Source organism: Arachis ipaensis, chromosome B3 (genome assembly GCF_059453495.1).
Source record: "Arachis ipaensis isolate K30076 ecotype BB chromosome B3, ASM5945349v1, whole genome shotgun sequence".
Classification (NCBI taxonomy): Eukaryota; Viridiplantae; Streptophyta; class Magnoliopsida; order Fabales; family Fabaceae; genus Arachis; species Arachis ipaensis.
The window spans coordinates 16005054-16022001 of NC_142438.1; positions in this window are offsets into that span (position 1 = coordinate 16005054).

Sequence of the window (16948 nt, forward strand, 5' to 3'; positions counted from 1 at the left end):
TTGATCAATAATATCACAAGTAGAGACAGATAAAACAACAGTTTGCATAGCATAACTAGGAATAGTAGAAAGGATAGATCTCACCAGGGTGGTTCTTTCTGCTAGGGATAAAGAAGAGGCTTTCCAATTATTGAGCCTAGAGTTCATAATGTCGATGATCCCTTGATAAGTATCTTTGGTAACCTTAGAATGCAGAAGAGGAACTCTGAGATTTTTTTTCTAAATTATCCATTCTTGCGAACTGCAAAGCTTCACTAATCTCAGTTTTAACATTATGACACACATTATCAAAAAAATAAATTCTAGTCCTCTCATTGGTAACTCTCTGCCCAGAACTATCACAAAAAGCTGCCAACACCTTGTTTATCACCTCTGCTTGATCCATACTAACTTCGGATAAAAGGATAAGGTTATCAGCAAAACATAAGTGTGAGAGGTTAGGATCATTACTTTCTACTCGAATTGGCTTCCAAAGATTAAACTCAACTGCCACGTTAATAAGTTGAGATAGTCACTCCATGCAAAGTACAAAAATATACGGTGATATGAGGTCTCCTTGATGAATGCCTCTAGAGGGAGACATCTCATCGAAGGTTTCCCCATTCCACAGAATCCTCAATCTAGCAGTCGTAATGCAAGTGTAGATTAGTTGGATAAAAAGTTAGGGGAAGCCAATATCCTCTAAGGTATACTTAATGAAATTCCATTTCAGTCTGTCATATGCTTTCTCAAGGTCAATTTTAATCGCCATCCACCCTTTCTTGCTCCTCATCGAGTGAATAACCTCTTGAGATATGATAATGTTGTCAGAACCATGACGACCTGGAACAAAGCTACATTGACTAGGCGCTACTAGCTTCTCCATCACCCTTCTAAGTCTTCTAAATAAGATTTTAATAATAATCTTATAAGAGATGTTATACAGGCTAATCGGACGCATTTGCTTTAGGGAAGTTACAGGTTCTAATTTTGGGATAAGAGTAATAAGAGTTTCATTTATTTCTGCTACTCTTTGGGGATCCCTGAAGATGCCTTTGATCAAATCGCAGAGGTCAGCCCCCACTATGTTTCACTTACTTTGAAAGAAGACAACTTGAATACCATCTTTACCCAGTGCTTTAAGGGCCTCCATGCTAAATAGCGATTATCTGATTTTCTCAGTGGAGACGTTGGCGTTGAGGGCAGCAAGCTCAAACTGACTAAGAGGAGGAAATACATGCTTGAGAACAAAGGGAACACTCGGTACATCATCTTTATATAAATTAGTATAAAAGGCAATGGCCATCTCCTCAAGAGTATTTTTTTTCCGAAACCTAGTTACCATGCTCATCTTGAAGGGATTCAATTTTGTTTCTTCGTCTTCTAGCCATAGTTGTACCGTGAAAATACTTAGTATTCCTATCTCCAAACTCAATTCATTTGTATCTAGATTTTTAGAACCAAAGTAACTCCTCTTGATCAAGAATATCCTCATACTCCTACCACATATCCATCTGAAGTTTATCCAAAAAACGACTTTTGGTAATCCCATGGAGCCTCTTTAAGATGTGGTTCTTCCTGAACTGCGTATTCCCAAAAACATCATGGTTCCAAATCTTCAAAGATTTTTGAAAGTCATTTATACAACTGATCCAAGAGTCCTTGTACTCCCAATTTTTTTCAAGAAAGTATTCAAAGTTAGGATGATTAAGCCAGGATGCTACAAATCTAAAAGGTCTCTTGCCTCTGTTAGGCACAAGAGTTAGAGCAAGTGAGAGAATGAGGGGAGTATGGTCAGATTTAAGCATAGGGAGATGTTTAATTCTAGCCTCAGGGGAGACAATTTGCCATTCCAAGTTACAGAGGCCTCTATCCAATCTCTCAACAAAGTTTTCCCTCTTCCAGGTAAAGAGCCACCCAACATAACCCAAATCAAGTAAACCTTAGTTAGAGATGCATGGCTTGAAATCAAGACATGCCCCATACAATTGTCCAGTGGCACCACCCTTTCTTCATAGTCATGCATTAACGCATTGAAATCACCCATCAGGCACCAAGATAAGTTGATATCAAACTTCAGAGTTTTCAAGCTATCCCATAGAGTTTTGCATAAGAGCCTTTGTGGACTGCTGTAAATCGCAGTGAAAAGTCAAGGAAGAGAAGAACCACTAGCAAATTTAAGGTGAATAAACTGCATACTATGACATAAGACTTTAACATTCCAAACATCCTTATCCCACAAACACCATATACCACCGGATTACCTTTTGGCTTCCACTATAAAACTCTTATCCGAACCTATATTATCACGAACAATTTTTCCTCTATCACCAATAATGTGGGTCTCAGTTAGAACAATAAAACTGCACTGTACTCTCTTTTCTAGTCTCAAATAAGAGAGGAAAAGTTCTTTCCCCTAGCACCACGGCAATTCCAAACCAAAAAATTCATGATAACTAAATAAAAGGAGAAAGGGAGTCGAAAAGACCTAACCAAATTAAGCATTAGCGGTCGCCTTTCTGGCCTTACCGCTTCTCCCTGGAGATATCCGCTCATTTCCCTTATCGGTGGCTCCCATTTTTATCGTAACTTCATTAGGAGGTTTCTCTAGTGAAAACTTTTGTCTTTTACTGTCACTTTACCGATTGCCTCCACTTGCTTGATAGCGTTGCTGGGATCCTCCAACACAGGCACTTAGTTCCTGGGTTTAATTCTCAGCATTTTGGCCACTTCAAAAGCTTCCCATTGTTGTTCTTATATAGTTTGCATACTCTCAAGCATGGCTGCTTCTATAGCTTCCATTTCAGGGTTTCTGGAACGAGACTTGTGAGAGAGGGGATTAGAAGTAAAAGCATTAGATATCATAGGAGTTTTCTCTACAACCTTTTCAATGAGTTTTTACTTGGGCTTGAAGCTTTTCCCTGAAATAATCGGCCCCGTTTTAGTATTCATAAGTTTTTTTGACCCCTAAGGATTTTTTCCTGCTCTAGTTATTTTTTTGTGTAAACATTGTACTTCTCATTCCCACTTGGGCCTGTGTTTCAACTAACCCATTATTCATGTCTACATATTCATAGGATTCCTCCTGTTTCTCATTCACATTCGCGTCATCCACATGATCCTCAAATAGAGCATTGAAATACGATCCGCTTTCCAAGCTAGGATTAGGTACCAATTTTTTTCCTCCCTAATATGATGGGATTAGATCTTACTCAAAACCACCTTTCTATCTGGAATACGTCTCTCTTGCTTCTTTCGGATGTACCGTTTCACTATCATCTAAGGCCCAAAATCAGGAAGTTCTTGATTAATACTAGAATTACGAACCCGAGTTGGGATTCTTGATATTGTTAATCCCTTCATTAATGGGAACATGATCCTTGATAATTTTATTCCCTTTGTCCTCAACGGTCATCTCCTCCTCCCGGTGAGTCACTGGGCTAGCCACTACCTCAGTACACTGTTCAGAACAGTGGCCATACTTCCCACAATTGAAGCAAATATGATGCAACCTTTCATATTTAACATTGAGAGTGCTTCCCATCACCGAAATCCTTGACACCAATTTCTTAGTTAGGTCAATTTCAACACAAATTCTGGCAAATCTTCCTCTAGAATGAATGGAGGTAGCATGGTCTATCTTTAGCATGGTCCCAATCGCAGATCCCACCCATCATAAGAAGCGTTGGTTATAGAGTTAAATGGGGAGGTTCGAAATACGAACCCAAGCCGCTATATTTTGAACCAAATTCTCAGTAGATAGAAAGAATGGTCTCCACCTCTAAACAACTAGATAGTGACCTCAATCATCCAAGGTCCTCTGAGAAGCGCATGAGAATAGTCCTACTTATCTGAAAAATAAACCAAAAAATAATCACGATCCATACCAATAACATTAATTGTACCAATTTTCATCCAAACTCTATTGAGTCGCTGCTCCAAGAAGGCCAAATGGACTCGTTTTTCTAGAATTTTAACAATAAGAGCCGTTTGCCAAGGCTTGCACCATTCATCAAATTCTTCCTTAGAGACAGGAATCACAGGGCAAGGATCAAACAGTTTGTCCTCATCCTCTTTATACCATCTGTCTTCCGGGTTTGGAAAATTCTCTTCTTCATCCTCACAAAGTAAGGATCAACCCCCTTCTCTAGGCCATTAAGAACCTTCATCCTCTTTGTTCGACTTTTTTCTCCTCTTTTTTAAGAAAATACCCCCTTATCCCCAATGTCTCACACTTCTTCTTCGTCTTCTTAATCCAACCACCCTTCTGCTTGTACTGGCGGTGGCGCCCTTGAAGGTAATGTAGCTCGCAGAGTTTGAGGTTCTCCATCATGCGCCGCCAGCACCACCATTTTGAAAACCGTTGATGCAGCTACACTACAGGGCGCAGGTTGCATTGTTTGGCAAAGCTTCTTCCACCTTATTCAATTTTTTTCTAACGGCATCTACATCTCCTAGTCCTGTGACCTTTTCTTCCAGGTGAATTTTAGCTTTTTTGCTTTAATTTCATAAATTGTTATTTTATTATTCAATATAAAAATTTTATGAAATTGATGAAAAGTTTTGATTTTTGGTGATTTTAGTGATTTGGGAATTTTAGATTTTGTTGAGATTTGTTACAGATTAAGTAATTATTAGTGATTTGTTACTGATTTGGGAATTTGATTTCATGTACCTCGTGCTCAGTAGGAAGCTCCTTTCTAGAAAGGAAGAAGAAGGAGGAGGAGGAGGAGGAGGAGGCGGCATAAATCCGTCGAGACCGTGTAGATCGGTGAAGAGGAGGTTTGCTCGCTGGCGATTTTTCAACTCTCTCTTTCTCCTCCTTCTTTTTTCTTCTTCTCCCCCATCATCACTCCATCTCGCTTCTCTTTCTATTCTATTTTTTTCTTTCTTTCTTTTAAAAATGAATGTTGTGTTGTTTTTGTTGCTGAATTTGAAAGATTAGGTGTTACAATGGATGAAATTAGGGGTGGCAAAATAGGTCGAACCCGCCGGGTCAACCCGCCAAAAAAGACGGGTCGGGACGAGATTTTGAACCCGCCAAATTTTAAAAACCCGTCAAAATCGTGGACCAAGGCGGGGCGAGCTGGTCCGGCGGGCTGCCATATTGTTTTTTTAAGGGTATGTTTGTAAATTTACAAATGGTATAAATAGTTACTTGAATAGAAAATTAGGTTTTTCTTCCCACAAACAACAGCCTGCCCTAACCCTTCCCTGACCCTGAGACCCTGACCATCGGCTTCAGCCTTTAGCAGCTCATCGTCGTCGGTCTCCCCATCACCGATCCTTGTCTCATACTCTCATCTCGTCAGTCCTCACCACATCGAAGTCCCGGTGGTGCTGCCTCGTCTTGCCTCTACTCTGCTCTTTGCTCCTCTCTCCTCCTTTGCCTCTCGGGCCTCGGCGGTTCTGTGTCCCGCAGATTTTCGGGGGCATTTCTCTCTCCTCCTCTATCTCTCGGCGGCTGTGATTCAGTAAGTGAAGGTTTTTATTTTCTTTTTTTTAAGTAAGGAACTATGATTACAGTTTACCTATCATTTGTTTTTGTTACGGCTCTATCATATATTCATATGTTTGTGATTGTGGACAGCTTCTTTCATGCTTTTGAAATTTTTCATGGATTTGTTTATGAAATTTGTTTATGAAATTTGTAAGTAGCCTTTGTGTGTGTTTAATTTACTATCATGGTTTCTGAGAATGCGTCCACAAACTACATTACCCTCCTTTGTGGCACAGCCCAACTAAAGGCCATGACCATGTGAAGCTAATCAATTAGCGCAATAATTTGCTTCATGATACTAGTGATGTATGTTCTAACTGCTAAATCTGTTACTAATGATGTATGTTCTATTTTTGTACATATATGAGTTTTGTCATAGTCATAGTACATCTACCTAAGTTCGTCGCACTAAAACAGATTAAAAATCTACCATCATGTGAAATTGAGATGATGAATTTTTAATAAGATCAGTTGATTAAAATTTAAGTTAACTGTTGATCATTTCATGATTAAAATGATAGTCATAGTCACTAATTAAGAATTTCGATAAGACAATGCCACTAATTAAGATGTTCAGCTTGAAATTTTAAATTAGTTGCAATGTTAGCTCTTGATATTCTAAATTGAATTTCATCATAAAAGAAAAAAATTTGTTAAAAATATTTCAAAAAAAAAAAAAAAGAGGCGGGCCGGCCCGCCAACCCGCCAGTCCGCCCTTTGCGCGGGGTGGGGTAGCGAGTTGAACCCATATTAATTTGGCGGGGCGGGCCGACCTGTCCCATATTTGGGAGAGCTTTGGCGGGCGGGCCAGCCTGCTTTGCCATCCCTAGATGAAATAGATAATTGTTTGAATTTGAATGTTGTATTGTTGTTGAATGTTGTGTTTTTGAATTTTTTTTGTGTCTAACGTGTTCTTGAATTTGATTGTTGGTATTTGGTAGTGATAAGGGTGATGATAGTGGATGATAAGATTGGAGTCAGAACAAACCCAATGACATTTTTGTTCGTAAAATGTCAAAAGAACGACTTTAATATCAAATAAAAGGTTGGAAACAATTTTAAATTAAAAAAAAAAAGTTAAGGACGAATTTGATTTTGATCCTAAACTTTAGGAACTAAAATAATACTTATTTTTTTTATTTATTTATTGATTTACAAAGTTTATAATAACTTTTTCTTTCCTTAAATATTTATATATTTGAGAAATTTCAAGCTAAAAACAAAATCTTCTCTTCTGAAATTTTAATTTTAAAATTTGAACTTCAATATATTAGCACAAAAAAGTTTCTATCCCACAAATTTTTTTTCCTTTATTCTCTTGGGTATCAGAAGATCTTGCTATCTCAAGTGATGTTAATTATTGTGATACTTTCTTTTTATTTCGTTTTTAGTTTTCCTCCTTGTTGATGTAATTTCCGATTGATCTCAGGTAGCATGCATATCTAACTATTTAATCGTTAGGTTCTTTTTAGAATATTTTATATTTTTATTTTGTCTTAGTTCGGATTTATTATGAGCAATATTATAGTCAACTGGTTTAAAGCAATAGTTAATTCGGTAATGGATAATAGAAATGTAGTATATCCACTTACTCCAAATTAAATTTAACCAATGTGGAAAGAATTTATAATTTACAGTTGAAATACAACACCAACATCCCACTAAACAGAAACTTAGAGCAAATCTTGGACAAATAAAGCAGAGTTATAAAACTACGCGGTTAAGTGATTCTTAAATTAAGTCTAACGAAGTCTATTTGTTGTACGCATGTTTTTTTTTTAATATTTTTTTTGAATTTTTTTTTATCTTCTTTTATTATTATTATCATCACCATCATCTTCATTTTTATTGTCTTTTTCAACTTTTCTTCTTTCTCTCTATATATATATTCAAAAAATTAGAGCACAACAATTTTGATTTACAACATAAAATTTTTTAAAAGATTTAATGTTTAGAACATTGACACCTAATTAACAAATCACTACGCACAACATAAAAATATTGATGTATAATGCAAAAATTTTAATGCACAATACATAAATTTTTGAAGAATCACGTACTCAAAACATTGACGTTCAACCAACAAAATATACATAGCACATAAATTTTTGTGTACAATTTATATATTTTGGTATACAACACAAAATTTTTAAGAATTACATATCCAGAATATTGACTTACTCAACCAACAAATATATATATTTACAGCAAAAATTTTTGTGTTATGTATAAAATTTTTTATGTTATATTAATAAGTTTGTGCTATGTGCAAAAATTTTGTGCTATGAAAAAAAAATTCTATACTATATCAATAAGTTTGTGTACTATTCAACAAAAATTTATGTACTGAAAAAGTGTAGGAAAAAAGAAGTATTAATGCATGTGTGTGTGTGTTTTTTTTTTGTTAGACATATACCAACTTAGCTAGACTTACTTATAAACATATACCATTATCATAATTAAAATATGATTTACCCTAAAGAATAATCTTCATCTCCGATCCAGTTTAATTAGGCTAGGGATGGCAACAGGTCCCATGGGTGCGGGAACATGCCCTCCGCTCCCAATATCTATCTCCGTCTCCGTCCCGTTCCCGCAACGGGTGATCGGGATCCCGTATCCGCTGGGGACTTGGGTCTCTGCGGATATCCACGGATTTTTGTAAAAAATAATAAAAATTGAAAAAAAATAAAAAAATAAAAAAAATTAAAGATAATCATCAATTGTCATTATAAACATAATTTTCATAGTCTTTAAAGACTTAAATAGCAATAACCAACAAACATAAACATCCAAACATATCTATAAATAATCAAATATTCTATAAACAACCAATCATATCTATAAATAACTAAACAAAGTTCATCACATTGTAAAAACATAATTCTCAATCCTCCTTTCATCCCGTAATGGTAGTGATGGTAGATTCTGATTTACTTGAATCCTATATAGAAAAGAAAATAGTTTAAAGTTAAAATCGTATAATATCTCAACAATAAGTCAATAATACAAAAAATAGTGTGTTGTATATAATTTAATAGTTTACTTACATCAATATCTCCTTCAATGTTATGAATTGTGTAGTATTCAAATCCTACGTTAGTTATGGTGCCAAGTTCGTTCCAAAACCAATCTTGATTACACATTAAAGCCTCTAATATATCCGGGCGCAACCTACTATGATGTGGCATAATAAATCGACCACCCGTACTAAATGAAGACTCAGAGGCAACTATAGAGATAGGAAACTTCGCTCTATTTGACTTCTACCAATTTAAAATATCAAAATCATGTTCAGTTTGTGGCACCGGTCTCTCTTCAAGATAATAATTCAACTCGCTCTTGTATCAATAAATGTGGATTCCTCACTTACATGTGCAGCAAAGTCAGCTTGCCAATATTCATGACTAAACTTCCTCCCCTTTGAACCTGAAGGAATTGATGATGGTGGCAGCATATCTAATTAAGCAGCTTAGTCTCTCTCTCTTCCCTTTGTTACATATTCTAAAACTAAATCTTGCACTACCCGTTTCACTTGACCAATTACAATACATGCCTCCGTCTCACCATATATTTTACGAAAAAAAATTCAATAAATACATTTTGTACCTAGGATCCAAAAGAGTCCCAATAGCCATAAGTGTATTAATCACACCCCAATACTTTTCAAACTTAGTTATCATGCTAGTAGCCATCATTTCAATTACCTCATTTTCACAATTTTTTCACTCCATCAAAACCAACTTAATCACACAAACCTTAGAAAAATAAAGATTTGATGTAGGATAAGTAGTTCCAAAAAATAATTCAGTCACATAAAAAAACACCCTTAATCTTTGAAAAATCTCATCCGCCATATCCCAATCCTTATCTCAAGGACATTCATTATCTTCGATCTCTCATCATTGTAGAGCTTCAAGATGTCACTTTTCAAAGTGTTGCGAGTAATCACCTTAAAGAAAGGTTGCAAAGCATTGCAAAATCGTCGAAAGCCAATGTGGTCTACAATAGATAGCGGATACTCGTGAAGACAAACCATAATAGATAACTCTTTCCTTGCATTTTCTTGGTCAAATGTATATGCACCAACCACAACTGTTTCCCCACTAGTTGTTTGAGTTATCTTCATCATACATTGTCTTATATCTCTAGTGGTGTGAAGCTTGCACGTTTTGAAGTGATCACGTAAGTGCAAAGTTTCTTGTTTTGGGTCACCAAGTAGCTTTGATTTGCAATAATTGCATTCAGCCTTCAATTTTCTCTTGATTTCGACAATCTTGAAGTGATTCCACACTTCAGAGGTTAAATTCCTCTTTCGAACACCACTTGTAGAGGTTTTTATTCCTTCATTGGTAGTTGTCGTATTGGTTGGAGGTTCTTGAGGTTGAGGTTGAGGAGCCTCTTGAGTAGTTTGAACATTAGTGGCTATAGGTTCTTCCGATGGAGTACTTTTCTCAAGAGTATTACTCAATGCATCAGAAGAAAATATTCTCTAAAATCACATAAACACGTAAATTTCAGAATCAGCATCAGAAATATAAATCATAACAAATGCTTCAAAATAAAAATAAATAATGAAAATTTCATAATCATAGAAACTAGAATCAATAATTCAGCATCATAAATTCAAAATCAAAATAAAATAATAAAAATTTTAGAATCACAGAAACCAGAATCAATAATTCAGCATCAGAAATATAAATTATACTTAACCTAACTCAAAGAAATTATAACAAAAGCTTCAAAATCAAAGTAAATAATAAAAATTTTAGAATCATAGGAACCAAAATCAACAATTCAACATCAGAAATATAAGTTATAACAAATGCTTCAAAATCAAAATAAATAATAAAAATTTCACAATCTTAGAAACCAGAATCAACAATTCAGCATCAGAAATTCAAAATCAATGTAAATAATGAAAATTTCAGAATCATAGAAACCAGAATCAACAATTCAACATCAAAAATATAAATTATACTTAACCTAACTCACAAAAATTATAACAAATCCTTCAAAATCAAAGCAAATAATGAAGATTTCAGAATTCTGTGACTTACCCGACGGAGAAGAGGCGACGGCCCGTGAAGAGGTGATGACCGACGAAGGCGCGACGACCGGTGAAGACGCGACGACCGACAAACACGCGACCACGAGAAGACGCGACGACGGCGAAGATGATGGACTCCCTGCTGCAGTGTGCGTGACGTGACGGTGACTTGACTGAGATCTACAGTGCATGAGAGATTGAGAGGTGGTGGTGAGGGACTGAGGGGGTGGGAAGTAGCGGTGAAGGACTGAGGTGGTGGGAGGTGGCGGTCAGCAGTGGTGATGGTGAGATCGTGCCGTCTGTGCGTGGTTCAGCCGCCGTTCAGCGTTTCTGAGAGGAAGAGGACAGGGCGAGAAGATAGGGTTTGAGGGACTTCAGAGTTCAGACTTGATGAGGGATTTAGGGTTTGTAATTGTAACGGCTAGGGTTTTCCACCTTCCCTCATATGGTATATATATATATGGTGTTGTCTATGGTGCCTAGTTGTGTTCCGTGGCTAGTGTGGCTATTACAAGTTGATCTGTAATGATGCAATTCGTGGTGAATTGACTAATAAATTTGACCGCATATGGCTAATATTGAGGCATGGTAACTCTGCCAATTAAGAATTGTAACTTTGAGTGTGCGTATTTAGTCTAAACAATCAATTAAACTTGCGCAAAAATGAAAGGAATTATTTGAAATTTTAAATTAACAGAAGAAGTTTTGATGAAAAAATAAATAAAAAAACTAGATGAAAGAAGAAAATGAAAAAATTGAAAATAAAAAATATCATCAATGAAAATTAAGCAACATAGAGATATCCCCTTGAACAACACCTTTCATGTCCAATATGATTGTGTTCGGCGTAGGCAACCTTCTTTCGAACAGTTTAGACAAATAATTCATCAATCACAAACTGTAAGCTAAAATCTAAACCTATTTTGACCAAAAAAAAAAGCTTAACCCATTTGGACTAACAAAGATCCATGCCTCAGAGAAAAAAAAAGGAGGCACTCTTTTTCAACCTGGAAAAAACTCAAAGCTCCAACTACGGTCACCTTCAGCAGTTACTCCCTTCTGCTTCGGATACTCAAACAGCCCGAAGGAACTCGATGACACCAATCCTACAACACAAGGAATTATCAAACGCCTTTAACAGACGGACCAGTGCCACATTCTTCCACTTCAACCATTAACACACTGCTGAGTTTAAAATCAACTTCCACCTTCGGCCATGGCTACAGTGAATAAGGCCACAACATTCGACACATAACCAGCGTGACCTTCCTCCACTTCGAGCTGATTTTGTCCAATGATATCCGTTGTGCATCTCGTCAATTTTTGGCAAATGCCGACCACACCATTTCTTCCCCAAAGCCATTTCACAAATTGACATTTTTATCCTTTGGGACATCACCTATTTACAAAAAATATCTTTGCAGTAAACAAAAAACAGTTACTGTGTTTAGACACTTAAATACAAGTTAAGGACACCAATGCATACTCTACCTACCATCATTTTATTGGTTAGTCAACCGATAGTTACCGCTAGCCACTGCTATCGCAACCACCAGAGTCGCAGCCTATATATATATATATATATATATATATATATATATATATAGGAGTATTCTAGTTTTTTACATAGATGAGAATTAAACGGGTCTTCATGGGACGGGGACCTCTATCTCCACCCCGCCCCGTTTATTATACAGAATCCCGTCTCCCATCTTTAGAATAGAAAACTCTCTTTGTATCTGTCCTCAGTAGGTAAATTTCTACAAATACCTGCTCCACCGGGAGAGTTTTGCCATTCCTAACTTAGGCTGATATCTTTTCATTCTTTTCTTCTTTTGTTTTTTATTTTTATTTTTGGAAAAAATTTGTATCGTAAAATAGAATAATAAAAAATATAATTACTCACATAAAGATGTCTTTATCATATGAATATTATAAATAAACTATTTAACACATCAGATGTTCATATCTTAATTGTCATTTTACACACATTACACATTATAGTAGACATATCACTAGAAAGATATATTACAAATTGCCACCAAAATTTTGTTTCCACCACAAGTAAAAATAGTTGACCAATAATAATTATTTTTCCCTTAAAAAAGAGTTGCCCTTAAGAAGATAAACTTTTTCTACGTCGTCCGATCCCCCACCCACTTTGACAATAATGCTATGTGATTAATCCTTAATTGCCATGAAACCCTAATCTAGTAGAACTAACACAGATGAAGCCAAGCCCAGCTGCGAAAAGGGTTTAATTACTTAATTATCAATGCAACAAAGTAACATATATAAAAAAGTACTACAACAAATCATATTTCGACATCAAGCAAGCCATCAATAATTATATAGTAGAGGGCTAATAATTAAGCTTTCCTACTTTAGACTCAATTATAATAATTATAACTAACACTTGCTGAAAAGATGATTTTGACTTTGAAGAATGAAGGGCGTGAAAGAAAAGCAGGATGGCGCATGGCCTACTTCTGTGTATATATAATTTTCTCTTCACTCATTTCACTGTTTTGGATAGCTAGGCTACAATGTTATGTGACTTGCCCCAAAAGGCACCAATTTACCTTCAACATATTCCGCTATACTTTTTATCCATTTGAATTTCGTATCAAATCGATTGGATAAAGCTATATATTATAGAAAAATTTTCAATTACTTTATTGGAACTTCAACGCTTCATGTAGGATTAAGTTGCAAGTTGATTTTTTGTCTTGTAGTTATTTATAAAAAGATAAGATAGCCCTTTAATCATAAAGAAAAAAAAGACAAAAACAGTAATATGTGCAGAATTGTATTTCTTTATTTATTACAAATTAGGTTGTTTGTGAAGTCTCATAAAAAAAAATTGTTTAGAAGATGCTTAAAACTAAAAATACTTGCAATAATCTGAGGTAAACGTATAAAAATAAACAAATTTATTAAAAGAAACAACATTTTTTATATTCCAAAAACTATATATATCATGTTATTTTTTGTTGATTAAATAATTATATATGTATTTTATATATTATTTCTTCATTTGAGAAGTTATAATTTATATAATTGACACATTAATTTTAATTAAACAAATTAAAATTATAAACTTTAATCTTATCTCATACATAATATATACATATGGCACAAATTATTAAATTATTTATAAAGCCAAGACTTAAATTTAACATTTACAATGCAAACATGACAACATTATGTTGCTACAATTTAATTACTTCTTCATAGCTCAAATAAAATTGTTCAATTTGAGTTATTTTATTTTATATTTTTAATTTCTTTCATAGGAAAATAAGGTGACATGATTATTTATAATTTTGACTTCATTTCAACTAAATAATATTTTACTTATTTTTTCTTCAAAATGTGTTTTTTTTTTCTTTTTTATTCTACAATGTCATAAGCCCATCTAGAAACTAATAATGATTAAATTAATAAAAAAAATCTTTATATCACCAACCAAACCGATCAATGGAGCATTTTCAACAGATAATTTGAATAATCTCAATATCACTAAGCGTACTTAATAAAATATACATTGTTTTATTTATATTTATACAGTAATATTATCTACATCATGTTGTTTTTGTTAATGCGCCTACTACTATTTTTCTGAAAGAGGTGGGATCTATAGGTTGAGCTTTTTTGGTTTAAAAAATTGTTTCTGCAAAAGAGACAATGAACAATCTAATCAATGTGAATAATGGGTTTTAAATTTGATCAAATACAAAGAAAAAAAAAGTAAGAAAACTCTTCAAATTATCTAAACCAAAAAACTCAAACAGTTATTTCAAAAAATTAACCATCCCAACCCTAATTATCAAAAGAATTCACCCAAATACCCTCTTCTCCCCAAACCGTCTGCCACCTCCATCCTCATCAATCATCCCACTTCTCCAGCGTTAGAAGTTTCCTCACTGGTCATCATCCATCCTTGTAGCCCCCTCTCCTAACGCCATCGCGGGATCGTCATCAAACAACCATCCACGTACTTATTAAAATAATCATTTCCAACATTTGCTAATTGTATATATTTAAACTGAATCGAACAAAATAACCATCCAATTAAGAATTAAAATAACCATCTAATTAAGAATTAAAATAACCATCTAAATACCTAGTGAATTAAACATTCATCCATTTACGTGCATGTGAAGGGTGATGCACGTATGAAAATGTAGTCGCATCTGTCCCTGTATGTTAATCGAATCTGTCGTGGATAGTGACGCTGGGACAGTAAACGCCGTGGGCTGCATCGCTGGCGGCGGGTGGGTAGCGCGAAGGAGGCTGTCTAGGGCTAACACAGTGTGATCAGACGTTTGCAGAGAGGCTGAGCGGTGTCGGCTGAAGGCTGGGCGGCGGCAGGTAGGCAGTGCAAAGAAAGCTATCTGGGGCTGGTGCAGCGCGATCGGACGTTCGCAGAGAGGCTGGGTGGCGGCGGCTGGAATCTAGGCAACGTCGGACCGGAGAGCGAAAACATGAAGCGGCTGCTGGTTACTCTGCAGATCGAAGTTCACGATTAGAGAAAAAAAGTTAGCGTGATATTGGGTATAACTACACCGTTTGTGATTTGGTTTAATTTAAAATCTTTATTTTTTAATTTTAAAAATTTAAAATTATTAATAATTAATTAATTATCTTATCTATAATTTTAATTCTATTTTTTTATTCTACTATTCACATTATTTATTACTCTTATTGTCTTCTATATTTTTCCATTTAATGTTCTACTATCGTTTTCCTAGAAGGGGTGCGATACTATACGTACAGCTTTTCTGGTTTAAATGAATTTGTTATTATTGAAAGAGATGGTAATTACTCATATGTAGTAGAAAGAAAAGCTTTAGAGTTAAAATAAAGCTCATAATTGACCATAAATAATAAGAAAGTAAAGTTTTAGAATTAAATCTAAATAGATAAAAATTATACTGAAAGGTGTGTTATTAGTAAAGTGCAACCATATAAGTGTTTTTGTTATTTGTTTCTTTGATAAGAATTATCATTTTTATTTTTTTATTTCTTTCCAATGAAACAAATTAATAACACTTACCTTATTAGTATATATAGTACTATAGTATCATTTTCTATTACCCAATAATGCAGCTTTAATATATCTACCCAAATTAGTTTGAAGGCAACTTAGATAAAGAAGACATTTTCAAATAAAATAAACTGCCCAAAGATATAACGGTTGCATGCCCATCATATACTTTCATTGTGAATGTCCACAAAAAATTCTTTTCTTAAATCTAGACCATTTGTATCTTTTTTATATATATTAAATCTGATTGGATAAAAACAATGGAATAACCATATTTTATAAAGTCCACTGAAATAGGTAAACAACTTCGTTCTTATATTATATATTACTACCTATAATTATGGCGATTATATAAGGGTTGATAAAATTAATTTTTTTATATTTTGATAACATTTTTTATTTTATTTTTTAAATTAAAAAATATCATTAAATAATAAAAAATTATTACTTTAATTTTAATAATATTTTATTAAGATACTATAATAATAGTCATTATAACCCTATAATTAACATTAACACTATGATATGCATAATATTTAAGAGAGAGAAATGATTTTCATCCATTCATAAAATAAAAATAATCTTGGTCTTAAACTAGACCAATTTTGTGGTTCGATTTACCGAATTTTCGATCCAACTAGTCGATTCGACTCAAATTTTATAACTATACGAAAAATACACTCAATTTTACTTATATACACATTATTATGATTAGGTAGATAAATTCCAAAGCTAGCACATCTTTTTTTCTTGACATGCATGTATATATGATATATCTATATATAGTTAGGTCAATTCAAGGATCGGAGGAGCGACTAGTAGTTAATAATAGGCAAGGCTTGTTTTATTCTTTCTTTGACGCACTTTTTCTTGAAGAGTAGTATGCGTGTTATTTCACATATAATTACTATTTGATGTAAGACTTGGATTCCATGCTTTATGGAAGGGATTTTCTTATTAGCACTATTATTATTGGGCGTTTCTTGTACTTTTATGAACATTCATTCGGAGCTCAATAATGAAAGACATGCCATCCATATCCATATGCATGGCCCGCTATAAACGACCATAACCGCATTGATCGGAACTATCAGTGCCATCAATTTTGTTTGCATTGTATTATTATGTATACACACGAAACTTTGTTGATTCTCATGCCTAATAGTTCATTCATTAATACATACATATGGCATCAAATGCAATGTTGAGACACAGCATGATTTATTTGTCCAATTTCTTCCATGTATATGGAGGGCCACCCACAAGAGACTTAATAGGGTGATGAGACTCTGTGAAAGTCTCGTTCATTATTAGATGAATTTTTAGTAATTGAAAATTGCTTATGCACTTAGAACACTAGTCCTAGTAA